The sequence below is a fragment of the Lissotriton vulgaris genome, chromosome 2_1, assembly GCF_964263255.1.
Source record: "Lissotriton vulgaris chromosome 2_1, aLisVul1.2, whole genome shotgun sequence".
Lineage (NCBI taxonomy): Eukaryota > Metazoa > Chordata > Amphibia > Caudata > Salamandridae > Lissotriton > Lissotriton vulgaris.
In genome coordinates, this window is record NC_141687.1 from 380,243,511 (window position 1) to 380,256,971 (window position 13,461).

General features: G+C 42.2%; 1 protein-coding gene across 4 annotated transcripts in view; it reads right to left on the reverse strand.

The window, feature by feature from the left end:
• Positions 1-13,461, reverse strand: part of SERPINF2 (serpin family F member 2) — a 301,526-nt gene that overhangs the window by 242,568 nt on the left and 45,497 nt on the right. The window lies entirely within an intron of this gene.

A 13,461-nucleotide genomic window follows, 5' to 3' on the forward strand; every position in this document is an offset into this window, starting at 1 on the left:
CCCACATTTGGGCTCATTCAGGGGATGGGAATACACCACCTACCCTATTTCCTCTACCTTTCTCCTCTGAACCCGTCCTACAATCCGCCATTTGCATGATTATAGTGAGCATCTAGCTCAGGAACCAGCAGAGCACTGGTTTTTTCGGGTCAGACCATGGGCAGGAAGACATGGGAGATCCTTGGTCAAAGGATGTCTATGCTCTTCACTCACCAACCCCCTGTATCTTGGTGATTCTGAGTTATACAGGGGCGGCCTGTCACAGTATCTCACGAGACTTTCCCACCTCTATCCTGACTCGATCTACACACAGGAGCAAGAAAGCCTACGATTGTTCGTCGAATCTCTAACTCTGCTCCTTTTCTCTTTGTCTGGTAAAAACACACCGAGGTAGCCTATTTTGGCTGTACCAGGAAGTGTCACACAAATAAATCATGCCAGTTGAGGAGGGGCTCTGACAGAAGAACCAGCAGACAGCGAAGGGGAGTGGCAGGCAAGGGGTTGATTGAGAGAAGAGGATTCTTATCCAAAGGAGCACAGGCTCACTATGGTTGAGGGATCTCCAGGAGTCCCAAGGCTGGAGGAGTCTTCTATTGTTCTCCTTTGATAATGAGATGGCATCCTCCCACTAGGAAGATGGCCTTTTGGAGTAAGTGAGGGTTCCATCCTCAAGGGCCTGGAAACCTACATTCTCACCTGAAACTCCACCCTGACCTTGGATCTCATTTGGACCTAGGGAGAAAATTAGGAATAACCTAGCTATGTGCATACTCAGCGAGAGAGGGAGAAAGAAAGAGAGACAGAGCAAGAGAGGGGGACCTCACAGTGATCTTAAGAGATCTTGTCACAGTTCAACAAGGGCCTGGATCTGTACCATAACTGAGCGAGTTGTATAGTGTACTCTAGCATCTCACACTAGACAATGAAAGGGGTATAGAGAGTGCTATTGGCAACAAATAATGCGTGTTGATGGCAAACAATGTTTTTAGGGTAGATAGTCATTTTGTTGTATAAGGGTTAAACATGGTAGTGTGTTTCTTTATATTGGCAGGGCACTCTTCAAAACAGCAGGTGTTAGTCTTTTGGTCCAGGTTACGGGGTTTTCAGAGCGTACTGGACAGTATCAAAGATGAAGCTGACAGTTCATCTCACTGGTCTGGCATACAGACACTAATGCTCCAATGGTTAGCTCAGACTCCTAGCTTCCTACTTTCTAGTAGCAGTGAGAGAGCATCTCGTAGTTACTTAGAGGAGATTTTGTGAAGGTTGGTTTCAAGTTAAGTACAATGTAACCCAAGATATCACATTTTATCAAGGTCACTGCCTACTCAAGAGTACTACTAATGGTGACCGTATCCTCAAAAATATTTTCCATAGTAAAACACAAAATAAGACGCCATCTACTGTGCATTGAGCTGTGTTAATCACTCAGAAGCATGCTGCTCACTATGTCTGTGAAGCCCCTTAGCTTCGAGTGTTTAGGAAGTCACTGCTTCAATTTCTGGTTCTACCATCAAGGGTCCCATTGTGCTGTGTGTAAGCCCACCTTCCCTATAGGTAAACAGGAATGTGTATTGGAAAGCTTGAGGACTGCCGTAGATGCTGTTTTTGCTCAACACTGGGATAAGCACGTTTGGAGGCCTGAGAGGAAACTAACATTGTATCTCCTCAAGAGAGGAAGGAAAATGCTAGAGGTAATTTGTTCTTGTATAACTGGGAGCAGTTATGTTGTCTGATTGCCTGACTACATGTGGTTCAGTAGCTCTTTCAAGAAGTGTAGCCAGTTAGTTGAGAGTTGGTCTCTGAAAAGAGTGGAGCAGCTCACTCAGGCAGGGCCCTTGAGCTAGCCTTGGGGACTCAGCCCTGCCCTCTTTGAGTTGCGTGGACTTAAGCTAACCCATTCATGGGGGGTGACTCAGCTTGACAGAAAGGAGGGGTCCAGAGTGGCCCAAGGACCGGATGACAAGACACCAGGCTTAACGAACCACCAGCAGACAGATTGCCTGGAGCTCTATGTGTGTCATCAAGCCTATCTTCACCAGGCATGGAAGGGCATAGGGCAGAGAGGAGCTGTCAGACCTGCAGTTCCTTGATGGGCAGGAAGTGGGTGCCAGGAGGACGATTTGGAGATAGGGTGTACCGGTGATGCCTCAACATGCATGGTGGTGCCATGCTCAAAAGCCTGCCCATCCAAAGTTTATTTCTTGGGCTGAAAGGCTGGAGCTATGCATAGTGATGATGCAGTCTGACGATGCCCGGCCACAGTTCTTGGGAAGTCTTGAACTCTCACAATGTTTGGAGGTGGCGATGGCCATTTTGGGTGATTGGGTATAGCTTTCCTCCTATGTCATGACGTCTTTGCTAGGCTGGTCTTTTCTGACTATGATTTTGTTATAAACTATAGATCATGTCCTGATAATGGTAATGCTTTGATTACTACAGCATTATTATTGACAAAAGTATGTATAGAAATGCATTCCACTGATAAAAAGACTTGGCTGAAATATCAAGAAGGTAGATATTAAAAAGAAGGAATTATTGTTTAAATGAAGAAGCTCTGTATTTGACATCAGTCAGTTAAGACAACAGGCTATAAATTGGCTTCATGACTCCAAGGTTCCTGTACATCAGTCAGAAGATAACTTTGGTGGTCACATTTCTTCACCAATATTTAAAGTTATTATAAACATGTTGCACTTGGCCCAGATTAGAACCTCTCATGTTAAACCTGGGGTTTCATTAGGACCATTACATGTCCTACCCAGACCTTGGCATAGAGTGTCAATGGATTTCATTGTACTATTACCCAAAGTCAAGGTTGTACAGTAATTCTGGTAGATGTGGGCCATTTGTCTAAGGCGGGGCATTTTATATCTTTGCCAGGGTTGCCCACTACTAAAGAGCTGGCATGGGTTCCCACATAAAACATGGTTTGAATACAGGGTGTTCTACTAGTTCTGATCACTGACAGTTTACTTCAAGAGTTTGATCCCCATTGTGTAAAGAACTAGATATGGAAGTCCACCTGTTCAACAGTTCTCAGCCTTGGGCAGAAGGAGAGACTGAGAGCTTGAATTTGTGATGTATTGAACAGTATTGGCCCCATCAAGCCTTGCAACAAGGAATGGAGTAAGATGTTGTGAGTAGCAAAACTAACATACATGGCCTTCACTCACGAATATTACCTTTAGATCAGCCCTTATGTACGTCAGTTACTTCAGCACAATAACACTTGAGTAGGTACAGAAGTCAGCAGAGGAAGCATTAGAGAAACCTATATCTACTTACAAGTTCTGTGTTGGTTGTAAGAGATTTTCAGCTCCCCAAAATGTTATTAGTAAGAAAGTCTGGATACTCAAAAAAACTCACAGTGGAAGAAAATCATTTTGGAAGAAAACTTCCAATTTGCAGCTTAAATTTGTTACATGTGTTCTCTGGAATATATAGTGACATACCAGGAGTTCCGCCTCCAAAATGGCAGCCTTTAGGGGTGGCATTGCCAGGAATCAGATAGAGGCACAGGGCATTCAGATGGTGACTCAGTAGGTGGGGGCGCCATACTTCAGACCTACCAATGCTGAGTTTATTTTATAGGTGGGATGGCTGGCGGAGTACCCAATGATTCAGCACAGCCTGGTGTAAGGCTTCATGACCCTGGAGAATGCACTACGAAACAATGCCAGACTACTAGGTTGCTGCATCCAGGTCCCTGCTGCATGGATTTGTGATTTGTTTTGGAAAAAGAATCTTGATCTTGGAGAGTGGCCTAAAAGGCATTCTTGCTTCAGAGAAATATTCTGGATATCAAGTCATGTGGGAACATGATTTTGAACTATTTTTTTACTGATACTTTAATGGCCCAAGGCTTTGAGGACTATTACTTTGGAATTTTAAATTATTTTTGAAAAGGAACTGAGTAATTCTCTCATCATCTATTACTAGTTGTGAAGCGTATATATTATGTGTATTCAAGTACAATTTGCATTTAGCAAATAATAGATGCGTGGTTTGCTTATGAATCACAGTGTTAACAAATGTTAAATATTTTTCAGTGGTGTTAAACATAAAACAACACGTCCCTTAACATCGAATTTGCAAGCATATGAAGTTGGCTGTAGTTATCTAGACATTGGGAGGAATATGACTGAGCATTTCACTAATCACTTGGATCTCACTATATTTCGGTTTCAGGAAAGTCAGTTTCATATAAGGGATGCATCGAGATGGTTATACAGAGATTACTTCAAGGTATATTATTTTCATAGTGAAAGTTAGATGCTTATTGCTCATGACAGATTATTAAAGATTTCTTATTTTGTATTTTAATTTGTTTTCTAACCAGCAGATGTAAGTAAGTGCCCTTCAGAATGATGAGGTAGAAGGTGATATCCAGTACCTTTGTTTTCCATCTTGCCCCATTCCATGCTACTACTATTTGTCTCACATACACTGTGTGTGTGGTCACTAGTGTGTGTGGTGATGGGTGAAAGAGTGCATCGCTCCAAGTAAATCCAGAGTACCGGCTTAGTGCTTTCTGACAGTGGGCAATACGCAGTGAGTCAACAATAAGGGCTACCAACTCAGTGGACAAGTTTCTCATTACATATATTTTGAGACCGGTCAATTGTGGTTGGCAAATTCATCATGGGCAGGTCACTTCTGGCCTCCGGTTTCTTTTGGGTGTGGATTAAAGTGCTTCTCGGATAGGCGAGAGGAAGCCTGTGAGTTACGGAAATACAAAAAGGAAGATCAGGGTCTGGATTCAGTAAACAAGCTAACATTCCTTTTTTGTTGGTACTATGCTGGTTGGAAATCAGAGGGGGTCTATAATATATATACAGACACTCTCACAGCAGTCCAGAAGTGGCAAGGGCCTTAGTTTAAACTCAGCAAGGTGGAAGGTGTGTACTGTGGTAAGGGGGCCACTATATGGTGTGTATAGGGAATACAAAAAATTCTATTGGTTCTGGTGAATCTACTAAGCAGGTCGGTTCACCTGCAGTTTGTCATGATTGTCTTTCTTTAATCTAGTCCACTGGATTTGCTGCCCCTCACTCCATCCAGTCATGTCCCTCCTTACTGGTGCCAGTATGGAGGGACACAACTGAAATAAGACCCGTAAGGTCTATCCCGAACAAGATAGAATCAAGTAAAGACAGCCGGTGATCACGCAATAGTGTGCCACTATCACAACCATCTAAAGGATGGCCACATCCATTTCTGATTGGGTCAAAACAAGTAGAATATCGAACTTCTTTTAGGATAAGCACGCTGGCTGCTATTTATGGGTAAAACTTAACAGAATACGGACCTTTAATCTTAAGCCAGTCTATTGGTCCCTCCTAATTCGGACCTGCACTGTAAAATAGACGACTAAATATACTAAAGGATTATGAATTGGGGGGAAACATATAAATATTGTTGTTCCCCTTGAGTTCCTTGTTGGAGAAAGAAAAAAAGCTTGCTGCTCTATCAAAAGAGTCCCAAGAGATATCCACCATTTATAATATACCAAATTGTTTATACGGATGGTGACTTGCTGAGACGGACTCCTGATGAAGGCAATGCCGAAATGCGCGTAGTTCAAGTATATACCGTCAGTTCCAGATCATTGCCTCTATCTGCTGTCAATATATTCTACAATTAAGACTGTATATTTATCAATCATTGTTTATGAAACAATCTTATATATTCACTCTCTGAATGTTTTGTCCCAAAACAAAGTTTTTTCTTATATAAAAAAAATGAAACAAAATCTATATCTATACTACTATTATAAAGAGAGAAGTCTGTCTTTTGAGCCAGGTAAACTCGAAAAGTACACCACCAATCTAAACACCCAAGACATCTATGAAAATCTCAGGGCAAGCAGAAGGATATAGGCGATATAAAGATAAAAAATATACGTTATTTAAAACATTTACGAATAAAAATAAAGTAGTCCCTAGAAAGTAGCGCCGGCCTCGACGTCTGTGTGATGACATCGGGAGCGCAGGGAGGAGGGGCGTTCAGGAGTAAGAGGAAGATCGGAGGACATGAGCGCGGGGAGGAGCTGCGGAGGACAAGCGGAAAGGAGCGGCGAGAAGCGGAGGAGCAGTGGCAGAGCGGGTAGAAGCGGCGGATGAGGTAGCGGACAAGCGGTCAGGAGCGGTGAGAAGTGGAGCGGTAAACACAGCAGCGTGGGGAGGAGCGACGGATGAGGTAAGTCAAGCAGCCACGGGTGCGCATAGGGGGACAGGCGGGGGCCATGAACAGTGAGTGATAAAGGGTGCGCAGCGGGGGACGGACGGGGGACATGAACAGAGAGTGATAAAAAAGCATTTTACACAAAGTCGGGACGTCGGGGGAAACAAAGCGTGGGCAGAAGCGGCCGCTCTGCTGTGCCTCTCCTGCTGCGATGCTGCCCCCAGCCCCTTTCTGCCACGGGGCGGGCTGCATATATATATATATTTGTCTATTTATATGAAACATTACAATTGTATGAAGGAAAAATAGTGATTTACATGTTCATTTATCAATAAATATCTATTATTGAATATAATATGAGATGAGTGAAAGTCAATGATTTAGTCGGACTGAAATTGGGTTGCCTGTAAATTAATGTGATAAACCTTGCCCAGGTTCTCCTTTTTCACAATTGTCTTTTCCCTGTCAGGGCAGTATTAAACTGCATACAGGGGGCCCCTGATCTTTTCTAAATCAAGTATGTACACAGCCTTTTCAACAGGCAGGTAGAGTAGAGCCAAGCTAAAACAAGAGATCTCTTAACCACATGGCTGCTAGGCGTTTTCCCGTCCTGTGCTGAAAAAACCAAAATCACGGTAATTCATGACGAGCTGGCCTTGTCATCCGCGCACGGCAGGTAAGCACCATGACGAGCCCAGCTCGTCATTAGCTTCGAAGGGGTTAAAGCGTGCTCCATGTATGAGTGAACAAGCAACACACGGCTCAAGAATCTAGAAGGCGCTCTTGGTTGCATGGAGGTTTTTGAGGTTTCTGCTCTTCTAAATAACAAATATTGGATTCCAGGTTGTATCTGGTTTCAGGAATACTGTGCTGAGGGTCAGATAAATTAAACAAGCATTGGAAATGCAATAGGTCTCGCAATAGAAAAGTTTGAGTTTTTGGTGTGGTAAATTTAAATATTATTTACATTTTTTTTATGTTGTGCAAATTATAAAAGTTTTTTGTTATTATAAATGCCAATAGTTATAAAATTATCACATTTTACATCTATAGCATTAGTAAAGGTACATGTTTAGTTTTCCCCTGTCTTACATGTATTGATCTGACAAATCACAATGTTTCAAAAATTAATAGCTTTGTTATTTACAATGCCAATAGTTTTATCTTTCGCAAATGTGACACCTATTGTAACACAATATGTGTTGTAGCACTGAGTGGTATTTGGAGTGTATGTTGCATTGAGAGAGGTGTAATTATGTGGCGTGTAATTATGTGGCACTGAATAGGATTTGGAGTGTATGTTGCATTCAGTGCTGTGTAATTATGTGGCGTATAATTATGTGGCACTGAGTGGTATTGTGTGGAGTGTTTGAGGTATTCAGTAGAGTGTAATTGTGTGGCGTGTAATTATGTGGCACTGAGTGGTATTGTTTGGAGTGTATGTTGCATTGAGTGCAGTGTAATTATGTAACATAATTATGTGGCACTGAGTGGTATTGTGTGGAGTGTGTCTTGCATTCAGTAGAGTGTAATTATGTGGCACAGAGTGGTATTTGGAGTGTATGTTGCATTCAGTGCAGTGTAATTATGTGGCATGTAATTATGTGGCACTGAGTGGTATTGTGTGGAGTGTGTTGCATTCAGTAGAGTGTAATTATGTGGTGTGTAATTATGTGGCACTGAGTGGTATTTGGAGAGTATGTTGCATTGAGTGCAGTGTAATTATGTAGCATATAATTATGTGGCACTGAGTGGTATTGTGTTTCGCTATGCTATGCTTTGTTGTTTGGACAGACAATGGTATAGAGAAAGTAAAAAAAAAAACCAACACTTACCTTGTGCTTGCCGCACCACTAACTCGGCAATGTTGCGAGCAAAAGGTAAGTGTTTTAAAAAAATATATATATTTTATTCCCCCTAGCCCGTCATCTGTCCACTACTCCCCCACCCGCCCCCGCCCCCGGCCCCGCCCCCGCCCCACCACCCCACCACTGTTACTTGTGCAGTCACGCATGAGGTCGTCATAAATGTTCCAAAGCAAGACTCACACCCATCATTCAATTTTGTCACCATGGTGGAAAAACAATTAGCATTTTCCATCTTTATAGTAAATGACGATCTTTTTCATGTGCAGAGTATGCCGAAGATAAGTATTATGGAGCTCCCGTTAATATACAATCTCATCCTATTATGTATCCAGCTATGCTTTCAAAAGTCGGTGTTTGCACCTTAAGCGATCGTCATTCAAAGGCAGTGTGAAATTAGACACTAGACGAGTTATGAAGTAAAAGTAACACATGAATTCAAAATAAAGAAAACAAAAATTTTGAATCGACGATAAATTGGAAACAAGACTTTGGGAGGGCGAGGTGATATATCTGAAAAAACGGTGTTTAAAAAATTTAAAAAAAAAGAGAACCAAAATCATGTAGTAAACACATTGGCAAAGAGTGGAAAGTATTTAAGAAAGAGGAAAAATGTAAGGAGAAGGAAGAGATCATGATGGGAGAACTCCTCTTTAAAAACACTATGGAAATATTAAAAAATAAACAAATCAATAAAAATATTTAAGGTTTTGTTTTTGATGTATTTACGGCTATTTTTATTAATATACTTTTAGTTCTGACGATTCACATTTCAAAGCCTCTTCAGGGGTAGTAAGAGCTATACATAAATACAATTACATAAAAGCACCACCAAAATCCAAATCCAAAATTTTATCTCATCAAGTCTAATGAGCAGTAAAGAGACGATGTTTTCATTAACATTTAACATAGCTTTTTACTCATTAAATAGTTTTGTTTTTGTTTACAAAGAAAGCGTAATGCGACTTATTACATTGTTTAAACAGCACGGTGGGCCCTAAAACGATTCAAATGCACACATCCGAATTGATATACGGCAAACACCAGAGTGAATATTGATTTATGTTGCTTTTTTTCTTTTCATACTTTACACAAATATGTCACCATTCTGCACTGTGAATATCGGTAGGTTATTTTGCATGGAGATCAATAAGCAACGCAGATCTTGGACTGAGCTGTTTGAGGTCCCCAGGGACGGCCAAGCACCTATAAAATCACAGTGCAGCTCGTCACAGCCGTCTATCCACAGCTGGCCCACATCTGCTTGCCCTTAATGGAGTGACATCAATGGGCCTAGTTTTCCGTTGCGCACGTGGACGCTGGATGTGCCATGTGGCACCGATATAGTAATGCAGCGCTGGGTGCTATTTGTCTTTCTTGTCATTGAACGCAATGGAAAGTTTAGTCGTAAAGGTCAGGCGGTGGTCGTGCAGTGAACAAGGGACGCCAACGTCTTGGCACTGTTCGTTTGTTATGGCACGTACTGCATTTTATTGTGTTGTAAATTGCCTATATATAGCTTTTACCACCACTGTGTTCAAATATGTTTATGTCAGGCTTTGTGGATAACATAGTGTACTAATATATTATTTTATATTGGGCTTTCTACTTCATGATGCGATCGGCTTGGTTGTGCTATTATAATAAGTGATATTTTGTGTTATCTGTTGTGCAGCTTTTTTATACGAAAATGAGATTTACCAAAAGTTTCTTAAACCGAGTGTTTTCAGAAATACATTTTACCGGAAACGGGACCCAAAGAATGGGCTTGCGAATCCTGCAAACTACACATTTTATAATCACAGGCTTTAATTTTTTTTTAATTGTGTTAATTATAGTTCTGGCAAAAAAATATAGCACGTCTTTTTACAAAGGGAAACTGTTTATTTAGAATATCCGTGTATTTCATTCCTCAGCAAATCATCAACAGGGAGCGCCAGCCGTTGAGTTGCCAACCGTGCTTCGCATAGCAAGAGTTCAATCGCATACTTAAAAGTCAAACACGAAAACTATAAGTCCCAGAATGCAGCGGGGTGTTGCTTGAAAGCCAGGGCTGGGTGAAGGTTTCTCCCGTGACAAGGATGCACTTGGCAGCAATGTTAATCACTGGAATCACAGTCTGTAATATATGAGGTTCTTAGGCGCGACACCAAGCAAAGACCCGATTTTTTCTTCAGATATTTTATTGTAGTTAGGAGAAGAAACATACAATTAAAGTATAGTGCAATACATATATGCCAGAATTAATACAAACACGTAAGAAAGTATATAACTTGCACATGTCATCATAATGAAAAATATGACAGAAATCATGACTGAGAAAGTACCAGAGGGAATACTCATAATAGCTTGAAAATGGGTCGATCAGAACTGACACATGGGTGCAAACAGAAATAGAACAATCAGATGTAAGTGATTTTACAAAGCATATAGATAGTTCTGACCCAAAGTAGAAAACTCTAACAAGACGGAGGGCATTGCTGTGGGGAGGGGGGAGGAGAAATGCGACACGGCCGCAGCAGGGGGCGGAGCGAGGAGAGCGACGATGAAGGTGTGAAGCAGCATGGGCCTTTGAAGTGAAGCTAAGCTTCACTTCAAAGGTGTGGGAGGAATGCTGCTAAGGCAGAGCGCACGCTGGGGGAAGCTTGTGGGGCGGAGCGGGAAGAGCTGCTGGGGAACAGATGGCTGGCGATTTGATGCTGTGAACGCGCATTTTAGGTCAATGCGCATGCGCATTGACCTAAAAGCGCACGGGGGCACAGCACCAAATCGCCAGTTGGGTAAAGTCTGTTTAAGTGCCTATAGTCTCGCTCGGCTCAATGCGCATGCGCATTGAGAGGCGAGACCTAAAAAAAATGCATGTTTTAAAACAAATGGATGGTTAGCTAACCAGAAGGGAAGGCCAATTTGTGGGCTTTCTTCGCAGGGACCTTGTTCGAGTAGGAAGGTGATTTGCATTTAAGTCCTTAAGAAAGACGTCTCAAAAACAACTCATTTTAAGGAAAACCATTTACAGATCATTGGTCCAGGGATGTTAGGAGGATCACATATACATCGTGGCCATCTGGTGAGGGAACATGCCCTTAGTAGCAGACTGAATGAGCAGGAACTGCCTCAAACTCACCATCAACAACAACGGAGCTAAGACCCCACCCTCCCTGTAATGCTGCTAGGAACGTGGGCATTGTAATCAAGAGACGAATCTCCATGTCCAACAAGGTCAACTCATTCGCATCTACCTGTTTCCACAGCCCCAAACTACGGAAAAATCTTCAGGCAGCTCCTTCTAGATGCCTGGGGATCCATTCAGCAAGCCCTGTTACCAGCAGGGTCAACTACTGCAACACCCTCTACAAAGGCAATACAGCCCTACTCACCAAAATACTCCAAATAGTACACAATGCAGCCGCCAGAGTCACAGTCAACCTACCTCACCACACTCAAATGTCCTAACACCTCAAAGACTTCCACTGGCTCCTAATAAACAAGTGCTCTCTTTTCCTACTCCTCACACATACAAAGCTTCATACAACCAAGATCCAACCTACCTCAACACCCACATCCTTTTTCACACCCATCCAGATACCTCCGCTTGGCTAGCCTTCCTCTCATCTATGTACCCCACATACAGAGATCCAAGCTGGAGGTCAATATCTCTCGTACACTGTCCCCAAAGCCTGGAACGAGGTCCCCTACCACCTCGATAACATTTTAATAAGGATTTAACCAAACTACTGTCCTGAATTTCTGCTCGGAACTGAAAACAGAGCTCTTCTATTTGTCCACCTCAGACAGGCCAGATGATCTCCTCGGGCTCCAGCATACATAAATCAGATTGGTAATCCATCCTTAGCCACAGTAGAAGTCCCCCCGACCTGGAATCTTGTAGTTGCTCAGCCTCTTTTAAAAGAAAAGGAGCCCTAGCATACCCAACCTCCCTTACAAACCTCAGTCTAAATTGCCTTCTCCCAATACTAACAAAAGTGCTTAAAAACCTAGTAAACCAGCAACTCCTTATATTTCTGGGAAAATCCACTGCACTCCATTTTTGTCAGTCTGTATTTAGACCAAAGCATTCCACTGAGACAGCTATATTGGAGGTCTCCGAAACAATAAAGATGGCCTTAGATGCAGGCAATAATGTAGTGTTGATACTTTTGGATCTCTCTGCAGCATTCAACACCATCTTCCATAAAATTCTATTTGTCTGTAAAACCAATTCTTTTTCTCCTGCACAATGGTGGCCCAGCCTGCCTCCCCTCCACCCTACCTAACCCTCCCGGCCACTGTTGATTTAGCTAATAAACTAGGGTTAAAATTAGATACTGCTCTCTCATTTTATCCTCAAGCAAAAGCTGTGGCAGGCAGGCGTTTTAATTTACTTAACTCCTTTAAAAAATTGTTTAATTTCTTCCTCTTCCTGCCAGAAAATCGTTTGTAATTGCCCTAATCTCTTCCAGACTGGATTACTGTAACAGCCTCTATGCTGGGTGCTCCAAATGAACAATACACAAGCTCGGGATGGTTCAACATGCCGCAGCAAGACTAGTGCTGCAACTCCCTAAACGGAGCTCTGCTTCAGCTGCCTTGACGAAATTGTATTAGCCACTCATCCATTAAAGGATTATCTTCAAAATCATATCAGTTTTCTGAGCTTTTAACAATTCTGGACCAAAATATATTAGAGACCGGTTCCGCCTCCATAAGACACATGGAACAGTGAAATCATCTGATGCCCCCCTCATTTAGTCTCAAAACTCGGGGAGGTAAATTCTTCATGGTGTTGGGGTCCAAAGCCTGGAATTTACTCTCTTCCCCACTCCGCTTCATTGAAACGAGAGTGAAATTAAAAAAATGCCTTAAAAATGGCCTTTTCTTGCCCCTGATGTACTTTGTTTGCTCCTCATTTGATCCCATCGGCCTGTTTTTGTAGTGTAGTTCCTATTTTCCCTATAGGCCCTGTGCATTGGAATAACATAAACAGCAGTGTAGACGTAGAAGTGCGGTCTTCCAGGTCTCTACTGACTATGCTAAACTTAATTGGGTTTGTTACCAACTAGCTCAGAGGTCACTGGAAACTTTCTTGACTGAATAGGAAGTGATCAGCTTCCCTGGTACAGACAAGAAGGGATTCAGTTTTCCAACAACCGCATAAACATGACAACTTTGCTCCTTAGAATAAGAGTCAATCTCTAGAGCCGAGTGAAACAATAGACAGTTATTTTACTCAGTCAGTTGTGCAAATTACTTTCACCAAGATGCAGAGAATAGAGAGACGGGCGTTTTCAATAAAAGGTATTATTTATTGAACAGTCTTTCTTCTCATGCAAGAGAAATGAATTGCCACAATTGCAAGACTCGCTATTATAAAAAGTGCGTACAGTAAAATGAGGATTGCGAAATAATACTG